Here is a 25,276-nt window from a genome sequence, read left to right on the forward strand (position 1 = left end):
GCAGGGAAGTAGAAAAGAGAAAGGTAGAGATTGAAAGAAATGGCGAGGAAGATGAAGGTAAGGGGGATTGGGAGATTGGGAGACGGGACACACACATACAAACATATACATGCATACCTATACAGAGTTAAGGGAAACTGCTCTTGTATTAATAACCACACAGGGCTGAATTTTCATTTCTGAGGTGAGTAATACATGTCGGGAAATTTCCCACCTCAGTTTAAAGGGCCCCCTTAGGCCCAATTTTCATTCTGGAGAGATGCAGGCGAGGTAGAGGCCCAAATTTTCACTCCGGCTGGGAGAATTCCCGACTCTGCAAACCCAACCTTTAGAAATGGATGCCCTCAGGTCGGATTTCCATTCCAGTGGGGCTGCGGGTTGGGTTAGAAGTCAGGCTTGCCTGGAATAAGTGCGGAGGCTGTTGGGTGCAGAGGCAAGCTGTGTGAAAGGCCTGCCTCCATGTTCTGGCACTTTGCTGAATTGAATTAAAAAAAGATTGAAATGAAAAAACAACCCTCCAGCCTTCACCCCTCACCCAGCCACACACTCCACACACAATCCTTGCCAACTTATGCCACCTCATGCCCCACATTCATACCCACATGCCAATCCATTCCCCTCTACCAACCCCCATGGCCCCTCATACCCCCTATGCCCCCCCATACCCCTGTGGCTCTTTATAGCCCCTATGCCAACATTGTGCCAACCTATGTCCTCACCCACCATCTTTTGTTCTTACACCTTCCATGCCAACTCACCTTTATCCTTTGGCAGTTCTTTGAGGGCTTTGACAGATCTTTGACAGCTCCAATTAGTTTGTGCACTTTTTATGTACAATCATGTTTACTTTTAACAATCCCAAAGGGTACCTTACCTCTCCCAAAGGTTTCCCTGGACCAAATCTAAAAGGGTACCTTACATCTCAAAAGGGGTACACTGGCTATCCAAATGAATCCATCAATATCGGAACCAGCGTTACCAGGACTAATCTGCACACTCTGGATTTCACACTCCTGACCTATCAAAATCCCAATTTAGTGGAGGCAGCTGGTGATTTAAATGGCCAGCTGCCTCCGTAGACTGTGCATGTGCGAACGCCGGCCTGACTCCAGTCCCACCCCTGTGAAAATAGAAGTGCCATATTCATGGGTGGGACTTAGGATTTCTGGGCTTATTCATCATTTTTGCTGAGACAGTGAGCCCGTACATTGTGGTGAAAACCTGGACCAGAGTTGGGCTAACTGACCTGGAAGCAGATCCTAGGTGGCCAAGGGGGTGGGTGCATATAGAGGTGGGCTTGTTAGAAGGACCACCTTAGTTCTCTGGGACATTGTCCAAGTTATTTTAGAAGCCGTTAGGCCCTCAAGCCCTCACCCCTCACATTCCCGTACTCACCCACCCACCTCCATGTCAATTCATGCCCCCTACCCAACCCCATGCTCTCTCATATCCCTCCTTGGCCCCTCCATGCTAATTCACACCCTCACCCGCCCCTCATCCTCCCTCATAACCTCTATGCCACCTCCATAACAACTCTCCCAATATTCACCATGAAATAAAAAAAACTTCTAACAATCTAATACAGCTCTTACTCATACACTCTAGATAGTGAAAACAATTTTTATTCATAAAATCCATTCAAAGATTTTAAAGCTTCTTGAGTGGGTAGTCTCTTATAAAGACAATCAAACTTCCATTTAGACCCAGCAAAAAAAAAAAAACAGCTAAGCATTTAATAGCCACTTTAAACTGTCAATCAAACTGTGAATTCAGAATCACCTCTAGAAATAATTGTAGTTTTTTGAAAGTCAGCCAAGCATTCATAATGATATAATAACACCCCCCCCCCCCAGGAAATATCAACAGAGATCTCTATTGAAACTGCAGAACAGATGTTTTTATTTTAACCTACGCCTGATGGCCTGTCAATCAAAGCAGTCCTGAAGAGGATTTTTTTTAACTGTCACAGAGACCTTCAGCCTGTTTCCTCAAGAACAGGGAATTTTAAAAAATGAGATCATGACACTTAAAGACTTTAAGTGCCCTTCAGAAGCTGCATTACACCAGCTAAAATTGGGCCTGCTTGAACTGAACATTAATTTCAAATGGCCCTGCGGGTTTTGGGTTTCTTGCCTATGTGAGTCATGCCCTACCCCTTCCTCCTGCTGGCAAAAATTGGATCTGTTGGAAATGGGGCCGGGACTTCTGGATCCAGCTCCACCTCCCCTTTTAAAAGATCCGTGGAGTCTTCCCAAATCCACGAAAATCCAGCCCATAGTGTGCGACTAGAATGACATATAGGCCAGACTGAGCAGGGGTGGCAGATTGCCCTCCCTGAAAGACATTTATTAATGAACCAGTTGTGTGTTTGTCATCACTCCACAACTTTCATTTCTTAAGGTTCACAGATTTGAATTTACCTTGCTTTGTGGGATTTGAACTCATGACCTCTGGGTTGCTATTGCCCAGTGTCATAACCACCAGCAACTGCTATAAAATTTGATGGATGTAAAAAGGATTTTCCTGGATACAAGCTTCTCTGTGATTATCACCTGGGCCAGGTGAGGTGGTTGGCGGGGACAGGGTGGGCTGGGCGGTGGACCAGGGGGCAATGTAGAACTATAAGGTGGAATTTTCTTATGCAAGCGAAGGTGGATTTTGGTGGATGCAGGTGTCAAATCTCCTAAGAGTAACATTGGACTGGGGCCCTAACACAATCCAGCTCTTTTCCAGCATTTCCCAAGGTGGGTCCTGAGGCCAGGATCTTGGGGGCTAGCTATTTTGCAGTAGGTTGGAGCAGCTCAGCAGCTACCATGACAGGAGCAGGAGAAGCAGCAGTAGCAGAGGTAGCAGCAGCAGCCTCCTCCACAGGCACATACAGTTCCATGGGTCAAAGGAGATGGACAACATAGTTGCACCTCAAAGGAGGTGATACCCCAGCACAGGTTCTGTTGACCAAGGATTAGCTTCCTCAGCTCCAACAGCTGTGCCTCAAAAGGTTCAGGCTCTCACAGCAGGTAGTCACAGTACCTGCAGCTTTTGGAAGCAGACCTCTACCCAAGACAGCAGGTTGTCATGCTTTGCTCATGGCTGTCAAGGTGATCATAGCCCTCAATTTCTTCACATCTGGTTCCATCCAGGGATTTGTGGGTGATATATGCAGGATTTCACATTCTGCAGCTCACAATTACATCAGCCAGGTCAATAATGTCTTGTTTGTCAAGACCCAAACTATATTCACTTTGACACAGATGAAACAAGTTAACCCAACTTCACTTCACTCACAGGATTTCCTCAGGTCCAGGGGGCATTGATTGCACTTGTGGCAATTGAGGCTCCATCCTATCAACCAAACATCTTTGTAAATTGGAAAGGCTTTTGCTCCCTTAAAGTGTAGCTTGTCTGTGACCATTGCAAGAACATCATGCATGCCTGGGCAGCCATTACCCCTTCATCCCCAGGTTGCCCCTTATGCAGCAGGTGTTCTCTCCACCAGAAAGCCTCAGTGGTTGACTGTTAAGAGACTAGAGATATCCAATGAAGACCTGAATGCTGATCCCAGTGAAGAACCCAGCACACAGGTACAGTAGAGGTATAACAAGAGCCATCTCAGCTAATTGCATGCCAATTCCTTGTACAAGCACACGCAAGTCTCTCTGAACATCAACGTTTATAAGTTTCATAACAAAAACAGAAACAGAAATACCTGGAAAAACTCAGCAGATCTGGCAGCATCGGCGGAGAAGAGCACAGTTGACGTTTCGAGTCCTCATGACCCTTCAACAGAACTAAGTAAAAATAGGAAAGGGGTGAAATAAGGGTGGGGTGGGGGGAAGGGTGGGGTTGTTGGGACAAGCAGCCTGTGATAGGAGGAGAAAACCAAAAGATGTCATAGACAAAAGAACAAAGAGGTGTTGAAGGTGGTGATATTATCTAAAGGAACTTGCTAATTAAGGGTAGAGAGCAGGACGAGCAAGGTACAGATAGCTCTAGTGGGGTTGGGGTGAAATAATACTAAAAGGGCATAACAGGTACAGATAAACAATGGGTGGAAATACATTTAAAAATAATGGAAATATGTGGGAAAAGAAAAATCTATATAAATTATTGGAAAAAACAAAAAGGAGGGGGAAGAAATGGAAAGGGGGCGGGGATGGAAGAGAGAGTTCAAGATCTAAAATTGTTGAACTCAATATTCTGTCCGGAAGGCTGTAAAGTGCCTAGTTGGAAGATGAGGTGCTGTTCCTCCAGTTTGCGTTGAGCTTCACTGGAACAATGCAGCAAGCCAAGGACAGACATATGGGCATGAGAGCAGGGTGGAGTGTTGAAATAGCAAGCGACAGGGAGGTCTGGGTAATGCTTGCGGACAGACTGAAGGTGTTCTGCAAAGTGGTCACCCAGTCTGCGTTTGGTCTCTCCAATGTAGAGGAAACTGCATTGGGAGAAACGAATGCAGCAGATCAAGTTGAGGGAAGTGCAAGTGAAATGCTGCTTCACTTGAAAGGAGTGTTTGGGCCCTTGGACGGTGAAGAGAGAGGAAGTGAAGGGGCAGTTGTTGCATATTCTGTGTTTGCATGGGGAGGTGCTGTGGGAGGGGTTTGAGAAGTAGGGGGGTGATAGAGGAGTGGACCAGGGTGCCATGGAGGGAAAGATCCCTACGGAATGCCACTGGGGGGGGTGAAGGGAAGATGTGTTTGGTGGTGGCATCCTGCTGGAGTTGGCGGAAATGGCGGAGGATGATCCTTTGAATGCGGAGGCTGGTGGTGCAGGAGAATTCTAGGGAAGTGAGAGATTGATGGTTGTCAGGTGAGAGTTGCAGGGCACTCACTTTGCCAGACCTCATGAAGTCATTAAAACCTTTCCAGCAGTGGATCCTGGACACCACACTCCTGATGCCCACCACCCTTCCTACTCGCAGTCACACCTGCTTGATCATACTAGTTGGCCTCCTTCACACATCTATAGGAAATAGGACTTCTCTTCTAGTCCTCACTGCTTCCAGAGACAAGACTGAGAACCAAGGGAGCAGCTTTCCCATGTCATGCTTCTGTTATAATCATGTGTCTTTAAGCTGGATTTTTCTTTTTAAAATATGGAAGGACACTGTGGTATTTGGACATTTGGAGGCTACCTGAGAGTTTTTTTAAAAAGGGTCATACATTCACTTTGGAACTGTTAACAAACGGGCCTCTTCCAAGAAATCACCTGAGCTGTATGGTACTTGAGAAGGAGTTGTTTGTTTTGTGCTGCAAAGGCTTTAATTAATGAGAAGCTTGAAGACAAAAAGACAATCACATGGCAGAGGCAAACCTTAAGTTTGAACCTGTGGGTTTGCTTTCTTCCTTGTTGGGGAAAGGCTGAGAACAGAAGGCTACTCTGACTAACTCTCTCTCCCTCTCTGCTTTGTGAAGCCTTGGATGGCTCTTGGCCTGTAGCCAGACAATGCTCATCTTAGTGTAGTTTGTCTGTATAATTTTGGACTTGCTAGCTGAGGCAGGAAGAGTTGGTCCAGTGATACTTTCCTCCACACTGAAGCATCATTGGTGAACTTCCCAACATCTACTGGGCCCAACGGCACATCTTCACCTGAGGGAACTTCAGACTGACAGCTTTGAAGCTCCGTGAACTTTAATTTTTCTTTCTTTCTGAGAGAGTATTTTTCTTCCATCCGCCCGACTCTGCAGAGGCTATCTGTGTCTTTTGTTTGTCTGTGTCTGTGTGTGTGTGTGTGTGTGTGTGTGCGCTGAGGAAGTTTAAAAGGGTTAGTTAGTTACACTTCCAGTTTACAATCACGTGTCAACTAGTACTTGAAACTTGTTTAGAAGGAGTTGTTTAAAAATAATAAATTAATCATTGAATATTTTGAAAGAACCCTAGTCAGAATCTCTTTTCTTCTGGGTACAAGAAGTATAGGTAAAGAATTGGCCATTTTGGTGAGAAAATTAAATATTTAAATTAATGGTACGGCCTGTGTAATAATGGGGCTTCATAATCAGTGCACTCCTCCCATCCCGGTCATAACACTTCCATTGCATAGCAGTTTCCTCCTTCACTCAATACTTTCATTCTAACCATGCCAGAGTCCCTTTGAATAGCAATCCTTCATTGCTTGTTGAGGCGGATCATCCAGACAACACTCCCAAATTGGATGGACAGTCCAGAATTGGTATGATAACACTATGACTCTGGGAAAAAAGCTTGCTAATTAATAAATTGAGCTGCAAACCTTTAAGTCAAGGCTGAAGTCAAAGCTCAAGCATTTGCTACAATCTTTATCCGGACGTGTTGGGTGGATGATCCACCTTGGCTCTGGAGGTGCCCAGCATCACAGTTGCTTTATGAATGACCTTCCCTCCATCATAAAGTCAGAAGTGGTGATGTTCACTGATGATTGTACAATGTTCAGCACCGTTCATGACTCCTCAGATACTGAAGCAGTCCATGATCAAATGCAACAAGGCCTGGACAATATCCAGGCTTGGGCTGACAAGTAGCATTCTGGCTTGCTTTGTTGATGTTGACAAACTTGTGGGCCTTTGCAAAAATAGCATCTGTGACCTCCTGGATGCATTTGTGGGTAGATGCTAGGGAAATCCCGAAGAGGTCCCCAGTGGAGCCCTGAAATGAGCCATTTGCGTAGAAGTTGAGTAAGGTGATTACTTTCACGGCCATTGGCACTGGATGCCCTCCAAGTCCCCACAATGCCAAATCCTGCAGAATGGCAATGTGAGTCACTAGATCTCTTAACATGTGGAGGCATCGGCAGCACTAGTTCTCACTCATCTGCAGATAACACATGCGAAGCCTATATACCCTGGGTCTAACAAAGCACCTAGGAATAATGGCTCTCTGAGGATCATCCAATGCATCTGCAGGATGACCTGCTGCCCCTGGTCTTGAGGGTTCTGCTCCTCCTTTTGGTGAGCCAGGCACCTCCATTGCATTCTTCTCATTCTTCTCTCCTGCCTATAAGCAAAAAGGCAGACAGCAATATGTCAGGCTCTATCTTCCTGATGGTCTCCTCACTGCAGCATCAATGAGAGACACGCAAGAATAGCATTTGTTTCCAACTGTCCACTTTCTGTCAAGGAATTGTCTGCGATTGTGACTTCAAAGCCTTTTTAGGGATGCCGGAGAGTACTGGTTCTTGAAATGATGCCCAAAGTGAATGCCCTTGAATGTTCACCACGACACCTCCCATGCCCAACCCAGATGACCGGTGGCGGTAGCATCAACCAAGCAAGTGGACGTTCTGCTTTCAGCTCAGTTGCTGGGATCATCATTACCTACACTCCAAGACTGCGCTGTTTGGACCGACCATGAGGGTGGATCGTCAGTGTCTACATGAGATTAATTTTGGGGGTCTGGAGGTTTCCTCTCTGAGTGGTGCACGGCCACACTTCCAAGGGGGTTCTCAAGCTTCTCAAGTTGCCCAATAGTTCTGCAGTTCCATAAAAATTTGGTGAATTTGAAGGTTGCAGTTGAGGGTTTAAAACTAGGGGAACAATCATTGCCACTTTGAGGGATCAGGGTTGCATGAATGGGCCTTATTGTTTTGCTTTCCTGATTCCCTGCATGTCAATTGAACAGCTGCTAACCCTCCCAGCTGTGCCTCTGTCTTCATTTTTGAAGTTACGTTTTTGTTGCGTGGCCCTTTAGTGGCCCCGCACCCGTCATGTGCCTCAGTACAACCTTCCACGCTCGTTGCCCTCAATGGAGACCCTTGCCCTGCAGCCCCTTCCCTTTCCTCAGTCCTGCCTGGCCTCTTCCACAATGGAGCCCTTGCGCTGCAGCACAGGGAAAGCCACACCTGCCTCAACCCTGGTGTGGTGGCTGTGGAGGCTTGCTAGAATATCCCCCGAGACCGACACGGTACAGCCTGCAAAGCCTGACACTGAGCCCAGCGAACGCAATGCAATTGAACTTATGCGAACTAACCTCAGAGTCTCAAACGAAGTGCAGGTCACCAGCTGCATGTCATTTAATTCTATTGTGGATTCTAATTGCACACCAACAGGGCTCTTAATCCAGTGGGGAGAGATGAATCCGGCAAGCAGATGCCATATTTTGATGCTGATTTATGCTCATGACGTCTGCGATGTTTGGCAGTGGGAAACACGGCCTGCCATCGATGGCTGAAGCGCACAGTCGCTCCCTTGTTTTACGTCGTTAGAAATCCCGTTTTGAGCCTTCTCACAAGATTTAGGTCTTGCTCCCGCCATGAAGCCTAACCAAAAGGGAGCTGAAAATCCAAGTCTGAGCTGAGCTGCTAGCGCAGTTCAGCACAGATAGTTCTCAATCCCATAAGAGACAAAACCCAACTCATTTATTACCAAGTACTCCAGACTCAACCGTTCTTGAATGTCGATTCCTCCAATTATTGGGGTAGGACATTCGGACACTTCATGGAGGCTGGGATAAATTAGACAAACTGAATTCTCTTTTATTTTCTTCTTGATTAAAAAAATGCCATTCTGGCATTGTTTATTGTTTAAAGCTCACATCTGTGTTGTGGATACTGACCGAATTTCTTCAACTCCTCTGAATCTATCTTTATTTTCTCAGCTTATCTGGTTCTGTAATGTATTAATCAAAAAAGAATAAAGCCATCCTTTGTTTCGTAAGCTTAAATTTGAATAGGACATCTGTGGCCTTCCAATTCGTGCTGGAGGATTTAGTGGTCATCTTCCTGATGTTTCCTGTCTTTTATTAATGCTGTCGATATATAGGGGGTTTGTAGCTTCTATACTCTGTTGGGAGATTCAGCAATGCAACTGTTGTGTGTTTTTTTTTTGTTTCTCTCTCCCTCCTTTTTTGTTTTTTGGCTGGAACTCATGTTTTTTTCTGTTTCATACACTTTCTGTTTTTTGCACAGGAGTGACATCTGAGGTCATCACAATGGCCATGCAACCTATAATGTCCAACTCAAAATAGACTGCCCCATTCTCCACTGATCTGGCTACCATACAAATCAGGTCTTCACTGTTCTGTGAAACACTGTAACTCTTTCGAGTACAAACCCATTTCCATCTGTTTCAGATGAAGTTACATTGTTTCATAGTTTGCCATTGTGAGATTTGAATACTTGATCTTGGGGTTACAAACCCAGTACCATAACCACTTGGCTATTTAGGCCAAGCCCAAAAAATATGGAACGCTTCACGAATTTGCGTGTCATCCTTGCGCAGGGGCCATGCTAATCTTCTCTGTATCGGATTTTACCTCCCACAGTCTTCAATGTACATACAGCCTTTGTACAGCACAAAAGTTTGTCTTTGGCTTTTCCTTTGATCTTCAAATCGTCATTATTTTGTTTAAGAGGAACTGTTGTATTTCCATGTTTGCTTAACACAAACTTATCAATCTCCCACAGGATTGATAAACTAAATGTAGGTTTGGTTTATTTGAAGATGTAGTACAGGATTGCTCAACAAACAGATGTACTATAAAGAGTCAACAACTATTATTAACAGGAAAACATAGCTGCAACCCCTTCACACGACATGCTGCTAGCTAAACTGAAAGCTCCTCTGAAAAATGCCTGCTGGTCACATAGTTTACATCCTGGCTAGTTACTCATTAGCATATTCTGTCTTAAAGCAATATCACAACACTGTGCGCAGAACTGCTCGTCAAATTAATTCATGTGATATTTCTTCGAATTAATCCATGTGATATTTAGGGTGTTATTGAGAGATGTGATAAGGGGATCAGACAAACTGAGGCTTCTTTTCCTCCTATTTAAAATGTGATTTTAGTTGAGCAGTGTTAATATATTGATATTGTATTAATGCTTACTTTGGTGTGTTACCTCAGTTCTATGGGTTTGCTGGCAGCTGAAGCGTTAAGAACAATGCAAGCCATTTGTGCAAGAGTTGGCATTCAAGGCTCTCAGTGGCAGTCTATTCATAAGTTTAAATCCTCATGAAGAAGTTTTTCCTCAAATTGTATTTTGATTGCTGTTTCCATACCGTATAATCATCTCTCCAGAGTCCATGCTCAAAAGTACCTTCATCCATCCATCCTACTGATTCCCTTCGTGATTTTTAAAAAAGAAAGTACATCATGCATCCTCCTCCTATCCAACCGTGAACTCCTTCTGCAATTGCTCAAGCCAATCATGTGAAAATTCATGGACACCACTTTGAATTTGTTAAACATGTTCCAAGAACATGGGATTTTATCAATATTAATGGCTGGTTTTCAAGTTAATCATAATACTTGTTTTAATAATAGATCCCATGCCTTACAGCAGAAAGTGTCAAAACTACACTCGCAGTAGAATTGGTTTACTGCACTACATTTGAAAAATAAGAGCTGCAGCTTCATCATTGGAAAGAACTTTAAATGGGGAACTAAGGCTTATAATTGTTTAAACAGCTTGACACCATTAGTCCTTACTATTCCAGTTGTCATTGTTTGATAAGATATGCTATTCAGAGCAGATCCTTAACAGAATCTAAGGGCTAGATTTTAAATTCCCAATGTTGGGCATGGGCAAGAATTCAAATAGTGTGCACGAAACCTGGAAGCAAATGCTTGTCAGTCGCTTTTCAACCCAGCCACTGCATTGTGTTATGAGGCTAAGCCCCTTTTTTGTTGAATATTTAGTACTTCAACTTTCAACTGGCTGAAAATTTTGCAGTTCAAACTGAAACAGAGCAAGCTGCTTAAAAATGCAAGGTCACATTCCAAGGTGAAGGTGAAAAACCAACAAATCACCTTCAGGGAGCGTGCAGAGAGAGACATTTCTTAAATTCCAGACACCAGAGGAATCACAGAATCACAGAATCACAGTGCAGAAGAGGCCCTTCGGCCCATCGAGTCTGCACCAACATCTGAGAAACACTTGACCTACCAACCTAATCCCATTTACCAGCACTTGGCCCGTAGCCTTGAATGTTATGATGTGCCAAGTGCTCATCCAGGTACTTTTTAAAGGATGTGAGGCAACCCACCTCCACCACCCTCCCAGGCAGTGCATTCCAGACCGTCACCACCCTCTGGGTAAAAAGTTTTTCCTCACATCCCCCCTAAACCTCCTGCTCCTCACCTTGAACTTGTGTCCCCTCATGACTGACCCTTTAACTAAGGGGATCAGCTGCTCCCTATCCATCCTATCCATGCCCCTTATAATCTTGTACATCTCGATCAGGTCACCCCTCAGGCTTCTCTGCTCCAAAGAAAACAATCAAAGTCTATCCAACCTCTCGTCATAACTTAAATGTTTCATCCCAGGCAACATCCTGGTGAATCTCCTCTGCACCCCCTCCAGTGCAATCACATCCTTCCTATAATGTGGTGACCAGAACTGCACATAGTACTCCAGCTGTGGCCTCACCAAGGTTCTATACAACTCCAAACATGATTTCCCTACTTTTGTAATCTATGCCTCAATTGATAAAGGCAAGTGTCCCGTATGCCTTTTTCACCACCCCACTAACATGTCCCTCCACCTTCAGAGATCTATGGACACACATACCAAGGTCCCTTTGTTCCTCAGAACTTCCTAGTGTCATGCCATTCATTGAATTCTTCCTTGTCAAATTACTCCTTCCAAAGTGTATCACCTCACACTTTTCAGGGTTAAACTCCATCTTCTGCTTATCTGCCCATTTGACCATCCCATCTATATCTTCCTGTAGCCCAAGGCACTCAACCTCACTGTTAACCACCCGGCCGATCTTTGTGTCATCCACAAACTTACTAATCCTACTCCCCATATAGTCATCTATGTCGTTTATATAAATGACAAATAATAGGGGACCTAGCACAGATCCCTGTGGTACGCCACTGGACGTTGGCTTCCAGTCACTAAAGCAGCCTTCTGTCATCACCCTCTGTCTCCTACAGCTAAGCCAATTTTGAATCCACCTTATCAAATTACCCTGTATCCCATGTGCATTTGCCTTCTTTATAAGTGTCCCATGTGGGACCTTGTCAAAGGCTTTGCTGAAATCCATATAAACTACATCAACTGCACTACCCTCATCTACACACCTGATCACCTCCTCAAAAAATTCTATCAAATTTGTTAGGCATGACCTCCCTCTGACAAAGCCATGCTGACTATTCCTGATTAAACCTTGCCTCTCCAAGTGGAGATAGATTCTCTTCTTCAGAATTTTCTCCAATAATTTCCCAAACACTGACATGAGACTCACTGGCCTGTAGTTCCCTGGCTTATCTCTACAACCCTTCTTAAATAGCGGAACCACATTAGCTGTTCTCCAGTCCTCTGGCACCTCCCCCGTGGCCAGAGAAGAATTAAAAATTTGGGTCAGAGCCCCTGCGATATCCTCCCTTGCCTCCCTCAGCAGTCTGGGACACATATCATCTGGACCTGGAGATTTGTCCACTTTTAAGCCTGCCATCACCTCCAATACCTTGTCACTCCCTATATCAATTTGCTCAAGCACCTCACAGTCTCTCTCCCTGAGTCCCATACCTTCATCCTCATTCTCTTGGGTGAAGACGGATGTGAAGTGAAGGCTGCCCTTGCCCCCTCTCCCTCTTTCTGGGATAAACATGTCACCTGGTTTGAGAAGCAAATTCTATCCAAAACTTACCAATGAACCAAGATCTCATAATAATTCCAATATCTTCTACAACTGACCACAGCCAAGAAGCCAGCTACCCCAAATCAGCCACATTGTTTACAATCTATGAATCTATGACTCAAGGCAATCAAAGGACACTTAACTGTACATTCTATTACCTTTGCTTTTATTGCTTTCTAACTCTCCTTATTTCTGTGTGTGTATGTGTGTGTATGGGCCTAAATGACTTCATCAGGAACAAATTCTTGATATTGCATTTTTATTATATTTCTTGGGTTTAATAGTTAATAAATTTGCTCTTTCTTTGACTCAAGAAAATCTTTTTTGATTGTCTCCTATTGCTCACAGCTTAAATAGTTAAATACATTGAAAAAGAAACAAAAACTTTTGTTGTGAGGAAGTTGAATAGAGGGGAGCCAATTCACCCCTTCTCACCTGGTCATAACAATTAATATGTTATTTGCAAGTTTCACAGCCAATTAGCTTGAGTGGGTGATGATGACAATCCATGTGAGTCAATTTTGAGTTCTTGTATTTAAAGGGACATTCCAAACATAGAATTTGATGAGTTCTGGAGTTGGGACCAGAGCACAGAAAATTGGCAGAATAGTGTGCATATGCTCAATGACTGCAGTTTGTTATAGTAGCACCCTGCTAAATGTGCTGCAGGGGCTGTAAAGGCCAGACAGGAGCTGCAGTGGACAGAAGAGGAAGTACATGAAATGACAGAGCCTAGGTCCCAGGATCTGTTGGAAAGGTATGTTTTTGGGATCCCAGGGGAGGGAGGGGAGGGAAGGCCTGGGGGGGATGGAAAGTGGACAATTGAGGTGTTGGGGGGAGGCCAAGGGGTGAAAGAGGTCCAGTGGCTACCGGATCTTAAGGGAGGAGTGCGACCAAAGTTAGAAGGGGGCTTCTGATGGAGGTGACCCCCCCCCCCCCCCCCCCCCCCCCCAACTCCTTCCTGCCTGGGGCCTAAGCCCAATCATTTTCGGGCTTCCCCAATGTTTGGGAAATCCCCCTGACAGCCTAAAAATTGAGGCTGGGCAGGAAAGCCCCACCTGGGTTTGCTTCAATTTTGTCTTAGCTAGTCCACATTTTATGTTTACGTTTAGTGACAGTAACATGCAACTCCAGGCCAAATAGCACTCAACCAACCTACATAATTGTCCCAATAATACATCTCAAATACACCCTCAAGAAAGTTTCATCCCAGTGCAGGCCTCTATATCCTGCACTTGCAGTCCCATTAGTTTCTAACTGAATCTGGTAGTTAGATCTATTTAGGGTAGATGAGCTCATTTTGTGCTAAGAGCTCATCTCCATTGAGAATAAGACTGAAACTATCCACAAGACTTTCACTTGGCTTCCTAGCAACTGACAGAGAGGCAAATCATCACTCCATCTCTCTGAGATGGATGTTAATCCAAGACACACAGGACTCCAATTGCCTTAGTTTGCCATAAACATGAGACCTGATAATAGACCAATATAGTATTCACCTTAAATGCCATATGATCTTTATAATAAAGTTTTCTAGGTATCACCAGCAAAAACACAAAATGTAAAGTTTGATTGGGTAGAGAGGAAGCAAGGGAAATTTCAAGATTTGGAGCAGATAGAAAGATGGGGACATGGTCTATATTAAAAAAATCAGAGGTGAAGGCATGTTAATCCTCATATCCCTGAATGGGTGTATCTATATACAATGGTAAATGGCTCATCTATTTCAAGACTGGTTTGACTGAGGTGCTCAATTTTCAGATGCTCTTCTGGGTTTAATTTTCAATGTGAGGTCGGGAAGCCAGATAATTTCCGGGTCCCCACCCACCTCGCACCTGTGTCACTCACGTGACTCAATCTGCAAATGTAAATGCCCCAATTGGGCCAGGGGTAAGATTGTCACCCAATCAGTGGCATCAAGTGTTACCAGGAGGCAGGAGCTGCTTGCACAGCACAAGCATCAAAGGCAGATGGCAGCCATGATGGGACCATGATAGAAGGCAGGAGACAGCAGATTGGAGGGCCAGCAGCCTCACCAGGCACAAATGTAGCCAAACAATCAACTGAAAGGTGCTGCGCCAAATCTGGAATAAAAACTTCTAGTGGCAAAAACTATTCATCTTTTTTAAAAAAAAAAAAGTCTTAACTGTTTCCTGCATTGAACCCAACAGCTGTGCACTAACATGCACCAAGCTGTTTGGGTTTGGTGATTTCTGATTTCCAGCTAATTATCAACCTTCTCAAAAATCTTAATGGGTCATTAATTGGAGGTGAGTGGGTTCCCCACTCTCCCACCCGCCCTCACTTTGAAAATTCCAGTGGGTCCCATTGATGTCAGGATACTGACATACCATCTGGGGGCATGAATTTTAAAGCAGACCCATTCCTGTTCTCATGCACCAACCCCCCCTCAACCCCACCATGCCGCCCCCACCCCCTCCAGGGGATTGACAATTGCGGCCCTGGTGTTTAATTTTGTAACAGTATGGAGTGCCAATGATAACCAACCTGAAGATGTGTTGCAAGGATTTTCGTTTTTAAAAAGCAAAAGCTGGAGAACATGGTCACTAAGGTTTGTTTACTATGTAGCTGCAGGAGCTCATTGCACAGCCTGCATTTATTTGACTTCACTATGGGCATTTCAGAATGGTCTGAATAAGGTTTAAGCCCTATGAGTTGTCGTCAGCTTAGAGCAACCAGGATAGCCAAGTTTGAGGCTGTTTTGTATGATGGTGCAAAACTGACCAAAGTTTCCTCCTTTTCTAACATCACCCAAGGCCCATGTACCAACTGCAACTAAGGTAAGTATGCTTACTCCCAGGAAGCAGCTTTACTCCAAAGTTAATAACAATCCCTCTCTAAACTGATTGTAGTAAAAGTGTTTCATAGCAACCAAGTGATCCCCTCGCCCATTGGTGTGGTGGTGGGCCTAGTCTTCTCTTCAGTCCCCAATAACAATGAAGTTGCATGTAGGAACTCCATACTGCAGTGTCAGCCCTACTCCAGGGACTCCAGTACATAAGTCTACCTCAGTGCAGTACGGAAGGAGTCCAGCACTATTGAAGGTGTTGCATTTCAGGCGCAATGATTCCACGTCACTATTTCGAACTAGAACAAGCAGTGTTATCTCAAGTCTGGCCAATATGTAACTTCAATTTACAACTCTAAAAAGATATATTATCTGGTCATTATCACATTATTATTTGTGGGAGCTTTCTATACAGAAATATACTGCAATATTTCCCACATTAATAACGTAAGAAGTAGTCCATATGGAACCTGGTCTTCCATTCTCAGAATCATGGAATGGTTACCGCACAGAAGGATGTCATTCATCCCATCGTGCCTGTGCTGAATCTCTAAGAGGCTACTCAGCTAGTCCTATGATCCTGTCTTCTCCCCTACAAATTTGTTCTCTTCATGATCAGGGACAGGATCTTCTGGTTGGTGAGTTAGGGGCGGGGCCCGCTTGCCAATGCGTAAAATGATGCAGATGATGCCGGGTGGAACTCACAACGTCACCCTGTGTCATTTCCATTTTCAGGTCAGTGGGGGCATAGCTGAATCAGCTTGCACCCACTGACCTGTCAATGGCCAATTAAGGCCATTGAAAAACTAATTAACATAATTAACACACCTGCCCGTCCAACCTTAAGGTTGGCAGGCAGGCCAGGAGCCCTGGCGACCTTTGGAAAAAGCATGAAACCTCATCCATGGGCGATGAGGTTTCATGAGGGTATTTAAATTTTTATTAATGGTTTCAATAAAAGTTATGGATATGTCCCAAATCATGTGACAGTGTCACATGAGGGGACATGTCAGGGAAATTTTTCTATCATGTATATTACAAATTTTACTTCCGAGCCAATCTCCCTGAGGCAACACGTATCCTCAGGGAGATCTGTGCACTCTTTTGCGTGCATGCGCGAAAGAGCGCACTTTTGGCTGAGGGAATTCCCCCACCTGCCCACACAGGGAGCGCTTCCGAGCAGATGTCACACTGGGCGGGCCTTAAGTAGCCTGCCCACGTAAAATGGTGGTGCCCCCGATCGGGGACACTGATCGGAGGCGCTCCTGCACCCGCACCTCAACCCTGACGGGGAAAATTTTTCCCCAGCTGAAGATTGTGCAAAGACAAGCTCCTACTCCTGTAGCTGCTCATGTACCTGCACAGATCTCCAATACCCACCGCTTCTTCTCATTTACTCAACAATGTGAATCAGTCACTGTTTCTGGCAGTTAGTTCTTTACAGAGAAAAAAGCTTCTTGGTTTAAAAAATGGTTAATTTTGAAATGATGCTTATTGAACCCTCTTCTTTTCATAAGCTCTGAATATTCCCTTTTGTGTTGAAATCTGACCCACTTTCCATCAGTAAACCTAATTGACTTGGCAGCAACGAACAGAAATCTTCATTCACATTAATTTTAAGTCATGTGTGAGTTTGCTGCACTTTGCAGTGTATAAAATAATGTTAAGTCACTTTCAAAATCACTGGCAAACAAAGTGCTTGTGACTTGACAGCTTTTGGTGGCAATATAACTAGGGGAAGCTCTCCCTTGGCATTATTACAGTTTGTAGTGGTCCCCATTCTAGGCAACAGGATATCAATGTGATTTGGTTACTAACATTTAAGATTGGCTAATAAATCATCATTAGGCACCAGCTGGCTTCTCAGAACAAACTAAAATTCGAGCAGCACGTTGTGCAGTTGCAAACTTCATTGACCAACAAGTACACTGGGAATGCCAGACTTGAAGTAATATGCCGTTAAGGGAAATCAGTATGACATCACTAGAAGGGAAATGTGTCATGTGGCCCAGACTTAGTTTCACTTTTGCTTCAAGCATAGCACATACATGCAGCTCGGATGTTTTTAAGCTTTAGATCTGTATAACTGTTCTCGTGTGCCTAGTCTTAATAAATGAACCCACAAATGTGATTACCCAATCGCTTATGAGTGATTGGTGCCTTGTGTCTTATAAAACAAGTAAGCTCAAGGATTTATATCAATATAATAATACAGAATTGGTCAGTTGCACTAAATTGTGCATTTTAGCACAACCTACGGACTAAACTTAGTAAAATCTAGAGACTCACCTTACATACCCACAAAAAACCATAGGTTCTTCTGGTTTAGGCTGAGCTTTTTGGTATCATTGCAATATCACGTACACTAGTATTTATCTTACAATGGTGTAAAATTACTTTTGTGTAAACATTTCAAGTGAGTTCATTACTAAACCAAGCCAGGGCAATCACAAACTTGACAGCAACGAAGGACATTGGCCAGAATTTTCCAGCCTTTCCCACTGCAGGAATCGTTGTGGGCCGGACAGAAAATTTGACAAAATAGCAAAAGGCCCCATGACTTCAGGCGGGAAATTTGCAGGACCAGGAAATCCTGCCCGTTGACAATAAATTCCTCCATTCATCAATACAATCATGGCTGACCTTCTACCCAACTTCATTGCCCACTCCCCATATCCTTAATTCCCTGAGAGATCAAACATCCAGTGATCCCAGCCTTACAATTGTGACTTCACTTCAAAAGTATTTTGTTGGCTATTGCACTTTTCTGTAAGGCTTATATTCAAGCTTTGATTCTCTCCTGACTTATTCAATGAGCGCATAGAACAGAAAGTATTTTAGGCAGCTGCTGGATGAGACCTGGGGGATCATGTTACCACTCCATCGAAGGAGATGAAAAAACACAAAGATGATCCTTTCTGCATTAAATTCTCCTCCAGCATTGTGGGGGAAAAAATGCACGACTGAAGAATACATTACCAAAGCCTTTTCACAGTATTTTTCCTCTACCCTTTGTTTTCTATTTCTCTCAAAAGATGCATAGCGGTGAATCAGAGGCAACAGAGGCCTACAGCAGATCCAACAGCATACTAGAAATGTAAAGCCACACACAGGTCTAGAATTAAACTCTAGCATTTTGACATTAGAATGCACTCAACATCAAAGGCAGGATTTTCCCACATCACCTGCTCCTGGAAATGGAAGCATTCAGCCTTTGCTGTTCTGGGTGAGAGCTGGTGAGCTGGTGGAGACACGTTTTCCAGTGGTTTTTGTGAGCTCCTGATACAACCATAATGTTGCGTCGGTTAAGTGAAAACCAAAGAAGAAATCGGAAAACCGTAAGGTTCAGCTCCTGCCTACAGAGGGAATTGGGTGTCCTGGTACATGAATTATAATAAGTTAGTAAGCAGGCACAACAAATGATTAGGAAGGCAATAGGAATGTTGGTTTAAAAACAAACTGCGGATGCTGGAAATCCAAAACAAAAACAGAATTATGTGGAAAAACTCAGCAGGATGTTGGTGTTTATTGCAAGGGAATGGAATATAAAAGTAAGGAAGTTTTACTGCTGCTGTATAGGGCCTTTGTGCGACCACTTCTGGGGTGCTGGGTACAATTTTGGTCTCCTTATTTGATTGCATTAGAGGCAGTTCAGAGAAGGTTTACTTGGCTCATTTCTGGGATGAAGGGATTACCTTATGGAGAAAGGTTGAACAGGTCGGGCCTGTGCCCATTGGAGTTTAGGAGAATGAGAAGTGAGTTTATTGAAACATATAAGACCCTGATGGTACTTGATAGGGTGGATACAAGGAGGATGTTCCCTCTTGTGGGGGAAACTAGCACGAGGAGACATGGTTTAAAAATAAGAGATCTCCATTTTAAGACTGAGGTGATGAGAATGTTTTTCTTTCAGAGGGTCATTTGTCTGTGGAATTCTCTTCCCTAGAAATCAATGGATTTATTCAAAGCTGATTTAGATTTTTGGGTAGACAAGGCAATCAAGAGTTATGGGGGTAGATAGGAAAGTGGAGTTGAAGCCACAATCAGATCAGCTATGATCTCATCAAATGGCGGAGCAGGTTCAAAGGATCAAATGGCCTACTCCTGCTTCTAAGTCCTATGTTCTTATGCTTCATCATGCTTATGACAATTAACACTAACAGCTAAATGAAGTTAAATGACTCAAAAGCTGCTCAGCTAGAACATTCTTAATTATAGTCATTATTCTGTGAAAAGGCATGGAGAGAGAATGAGTCTCCATAATCCTGCTGGATCATTGCAGAGTGGCACATGCTGAGTTAAAATAACTGTGGCAAAAGCAAAACATGGAGGCTAACCACTGCTGCTCTCCTCAAATCAAATTAATAGCTATTAAGTGAAAGTGTACCTCCTTTCCTCAAAAGCTACAATTCCCTGGCCACTTAGTTAAGAGAAAGAAACTAGAACATCTGGTAGTGAGTAGTAAAGTTGAGGGTAGCAGAACAAAACAGAGAACAAGGAGGAGGAACTACACTGATAGCTTAGGAAGCAAAACAAGTGCAAGATTTCAGAACAACACTAAGGTGTTGGCTGTTATCATATACCATGAAAGGTGGAGAGCAATGACCAATGACGTTGCAAAACATGGCACCTTAAGAAGTGGTGGAAGTATCTCCATGAGTTAACAGGAAGGATTGTAGATAATTCATGCAAGGTAGAAAAGAGGAAGATTGTGTTAGAGCCATACAAACTTACCACAGAGACAAAACCATTTGGCATGTAGTGCCTGCCAGTTTTTTGAAAGACTTATCGATTTAACCCCACTCCCCCATCCTTTCCACATAACCTGAAATTCTTTTCTCTTTTAATTATATATCCAATGCCCTTTGGAAAGTTATTATTGAATCTGCTCCTCCAGATTTTGAATTCTAGAATATAACAACTTGGTGCATAAATAAGCTTCTCATACACTCCTCATTGATTTTTCTGTTAATTATTTTAAAATTGGTATTAATATCCTAGGGTTGGTTTTAACTTTCAGCTGATTAAAGTTGGTAGTTGATTGATAACCAATTATAACCCCTGCCTGATTTTCCACTCCATTAAACTTCTCCACCACTTCTGAAAGTTAAAGTCAACCCTCACATCTCTTCAAATGCTCAGGAGGCCCCAAAGTACTTGCATCTAATAAATTGAGGTTTTTTAAAAAATTCATTCATTCAAAGGAGCTGGGCTTTGCTGGCTAGGACAGCATTTATTGCCCATCTTTAATTGCCCTTGAGAAGGTGGTGGTGAGCTGCCTTCTTGAACCTCTGCAGTCTATGTGGTGTAGGTACACCGAGTGCTGTTAGGAAGCAAGTTACAGGATCTTGACCCAACAACAGTAAATGAACAGCGATTTTAAAAATCCAAGTCAGGATGGTGCGGCTTGGAGAGGAACTTCCAGGTGTTCCCATGTATCAACTGCCCTTGTCCTAGATGGGAGAGGTTGTGGGTTTGGAAGATGCTGTCTAAAGGGCCTTGGTGAGTTTCTGAAGTGCATCTTGTAGATGGTACACACTGCTGCTTTGGTGCGTCAGTGGTAGAGGGACTGAATATTTGTGGATGTGGTGCTAATCACGTAGGCTGCTTTGTCCTGAATGGTATAAAGCTTCTTGAGTGTTTTGGGAGCTGCACTCATCCAGGCAAGTTTGGTGTATTCCATCACATTCCTGACTTGTGCCTTGTGGATTGTGGACAGGCTTTAGGGAGTCAGGAGGTGTTACTCATTGCAGGGTTCCTAGCCTCTGACCTACACTTGTAGCCACAGTATTTATATGGCTAGTCCAGTTCAGTTTCTGGTTGATGGTAATCTTCAGGATGTTGATAAGGGGGGATTCAGTGATAGTAATGCCATTGAATGTCAAGGGTGATGGTTGGATTCTGCCTTGTTGGAGATGGTCATCGCCTGGCACTTATGTGGTGTGAATGTTACTTGCCACTTGTCAGCCCAAGCCTGGATGTTGTCCAGGTCTTTCTGTATTTGGACATGGACAGCTTCAATGTCTGAGGAGTCGCAAATGGTGCTGAACATTGTGCAATCATCAGTGAACGTCCCCACTTCTGTGGTTATGATGGAAGGAAGGTCATTGATGAAGCAGCTAAAGATGGTTGCGCCAAGGACATTACCCTGAGCAACTCCTGCAGTGATGTCCTGGAGCTGAGATTACTGACCTCTAACAAACTCTACCATCTTCCTTTGTGCTAGGTGTGACTCCAACCCGCAGAGTTTTTCCCCTGATTTTGCTAGGGCTCCTTGATGCCACACTCGGTCAAATGTGGCCTTGATATCAAGGGTAGTCACTCTCGCCTCATCTCTGGAGTTCAGTTCTTTTGTCCATGTTTGAAGCAAGGCTGTAATGAACTCAGGAGTTGAGTGACCCTGATGGAACCCAAACTAAGCATCAGTGAACAGGTTATTGCTAAGCAAGTGCTGCTTGATAGCACTGTTGATGACCCCTCCCATTGCTTTATGATGCAAAGTAGGCTGATGGGGTGGTAATTGGCCAGAATGGATTTGTCCTGCATCTCATGTACAGGACATACCTGGGCAATTTTACACATTGCTGGGTAGATGCCTGTGTGTTGTAGCTGTACTGAAACAGCTTGGCAAGTTCTGGTGCACAAGTCTTCAGTACTATTGCCAGAATATTGCCAGGGCCCATAGCTTTTGAGTTATTCAGTGCCTTCAGCCATTTCTTGATATCATGTGGAGTGAATCGAATTGGCTGAAGAATAGCATCTGTGATGCTGGGGACCTCTGGAGGAGGCCAAGATGGATCATCCACTCAGCATTTTTGGCTGAAGATTATAGCAAATGCTTCAGCCTTATCGAGGATGGGGATATTTGTGGAGCCTCCTCCAGTGAGTTGTTTAATTGTACACCATCATTCATAACTGGATGTGGCAGGATTGCAGAGCTTAGATCTGATCCATTGGTTGTGGGATCACTTAGCTCTATCACTTGTTGCTTATGCTGTTTGGCACACAGGTAGTCCAGTTATAGCTTCAGCAGGTTGACACCTCATTGTTAGGTATGCCTGGTGCTGCTCCTGGTATGCCCTCCTGCACTCTTCATTGAACCAGGGTTGATCCCCTGATTTGATGGTAATCGTAAAGTGAGGGATATGCCGGGCCATGAGGTTACAGATTGTGATTGAGTTCAATTCTGCTGCTGCCAACGGCCTGCAGCGCCTCATGGATGCCCAGTCTTGAGTTGCTAGTTCTGTTCAAAATCTATCCCATTTAGCATGGTGGTATTGCTACAAAACATGAAGAGTATCCTCATTGTGAAAATGGGACTTCTTCTCCATAAGGACAGTAGATGGTCACTCCTAGCAATGCTGTTATGGACAGATACATCTGTGGCAGGTAGGTTGGTGAGGGTGAGGTCAAGTATTTTTTCCCTCTTGTTGGTTTCCTCACCACCTGCCACAGACCTAGTCTAGCAGCTATGTCCTTAGAACTTGACCAGCTCGGTCAATAGTGATGCTACCGAGCCACTCTTGGTGATGGACATCCTGTGTTCTTTCCACCCTCAGTTCTTCCTCCAAGTGATGTTCAATATGGAGGAGTATTGATTCATCAACTGAGAGGGCGATATGTGGTAATCAGGAGGTTTCCTTGCCCATGTTTGATCTGGTGCCATGAGACAAAATAAGAATCCAGGCACCATTTCCATTCATGACACTGCATGCAATTGATTGGACAACACCTCTGAACATCACTTATATCATTGTATCATGTGCTTTGGCAAACAATTCAAAATACTTCCCGGAACATATGCAGGGAGTTGTTCATAACCCCAACCAAGAGAAGAGTCTGCTCCCTGACTTTTATCCTGTAGCTAGCTCAGAACTTCCTTGTTAATGGTAGGCTAAAATTATTGCCATAGTCTCTAATATTACCTGCTGTAATATTGGAATCTATATCAGGGCTCATTTTAATGTAACCTGTGGGAAGCTGACAATATCAGAGCTCATTTGTTTTACATCCTAAACCATTGTACTTTCCATTGACTTCAGTGGAGAATGAAATCAGACTGGGTATAAAATGGGAGCCTAAGCAATTGGTGAACAAGAGGTGGGCTAGGTTAGAATGATCCCCTGCTAAGGTTTCTGATGATCTAACACCTAATACCATCCTAGGGAACTTGGTTCCCATCATTGAATATATTGTAGGTGGGAGGGAAGGTAGGAAACAGACACTCACATGAATTGGGACCTATTTTAACTCATGGCAGGAACTGTCTTATCTTTTCACGAGTGAAGCCTGGGAGCTGAAAACCCCACCATTAACATCCTGGTGGTTACCCAGATGATTAAGTGGAACAGTCATATAAGTATTGTGGCTGCAAGAGTAGGTAAGAGCATGGGAATTTTGCAGCAACTCACCTCCTTACTCAACCAAGCGTATCCACCATCTACAAGGAGTGTGATGGAATACTCTCCACTTGCCTGAATGAGTGCAGCTCCAACAACACAAGAAGCTCAACTAACTAGCAGGACATAGCAGCCTGCTTGATTGGCACCCCATACACAAGTTTAAACATTCATTCCCTCCATCCCTGACACACACTGACGGCAATGTGCACCATCTGCAAGATGCACTACAGAAACTCACTAAGGTTCCTGAAACAATGCGTTCCAAACCTGCAACCTCTACCAGCTAGAAAGACAAGGGCAACAGGCACATGAATGTTACCCTCCAAGACACTCACCATCCTGACTTGGAACTATATTGCGATTCCTTCACTGTCGCTGGGTCAAAAACCTGCTACGTCCTCCTTATCAGCATTGTAGGTCTACGTGCACCACGTGGACTGCAGTCAAGAAGACGGCTCACCATCACCTTCTCAGTGGGGGATTTCAGATTCCTGTCCCTGGTTAGGGTTTTTTGTATGAGAGGAGAATTCTGATATGGGTCAGGGGGAGGGAGAGGTTTGATCCAAGGCAAGAGAGAAATCTCAGGGAGCTGGGGAATGCACTCCTGCTCCTCCTGGCCCACATGCAATGCTGTAAGGACCCTTATCTTCCACAAGCCATCCTCACCATCCTTTAGCTTTTGAGCTTGGGAAACCTTGGTTAAACTGCAAAGAAAGCTAAATATCATTCTGCCAGCTTCATTGTAATATTTAAATAGACAACCTGCTTCCTGGAAGCTGGTTGGCTGCCTGCCCCTTGTCCAGCTTCTATTAATCCCAAAAACGGATTTCTCACACATCTCTCACACATGTCTCACGCAATTTGAGAAGTTGAAAATTTTAATATCTCTCTTGACTCCAATGCACCCATTTTTGTTCGTTAAAATTCACCCTAACATTGTTATGTGAAAAAGGGAATCTTAGAATATTGAAAATCTGTAATGATTAAGAACATTAATAGATTTGTTCATTATGATGAACCTCATTGCCCAAGAAGAAAATTTACAAAGTTATTAAGTGTTTGCCCTGTAAAGAGGAATTGATATTTTTAACAGGTTGGTTATAACCAATGTGATTTTAGAAAGTAACTTGGTGGAAGAGGCCATTTCAAACATTTGTATCCATAGTCCCCCATTAATAGGAAACGCATGTTTAGCTGAAAACCATTTGCGCTGCAGCATGAAAATGTATCACTTGCGTTTATCTTCAAGTGTCCATCTCCAGTTCATGACAATGATGTATTATGATACTGCTGTGTAATTGTCCTGAACACAAGCAACATACACTGAATAATTTACTAAAGGTGCAGTGGGCTTTAGGCTTGATCCATCGTGTTCCTGTTGCAGAGACCATTTTGTCTAACAGATGATCTCCATGAAGCCAGGGCCAGATAATCTGAGGAACCATTATTCAGATGAGGAGTGTGGAATGTGAACACCTTCTTCCTTTTTGTGATGACTATGGGGG

At 43.9% G+C, this 25,276-nt stretch overlaps 1 protein-coding gene and 1 pseudogene across 1 annotated transcript in view; both read right to left on the reverse strand.

Annotated features, from left to right (window-relative positions):
* The window catches only part of LOC121282177 (synaptotagmin-6-like), a 324,735-nt gene that overhangs the window by 229,558 nt on the left and 69,901 nt on the right, over positions 1-25,276 (reverse strand). The gene's annotated exons all lie outside the window — the stretch shown is intronic.
* On the reverse strand, positions 9,144-9,241 carry LOC121282654 (annotated as a pseudogene).

This window comes from Carcharodon carcharias, chromosome 9 (genome assembly GCF_017639515.1).
Source record: "Carcharodon carcharias isolate sCarCar2 chromosome 9, sCarCar2.pri, whole genome shotgun sequence".
NCBI lineage: Eukaryota > Metazoa > Chordata > Chondrichthyes > Lamniformes > Lamnidae > Carcharodon > Carcharodon carcharias.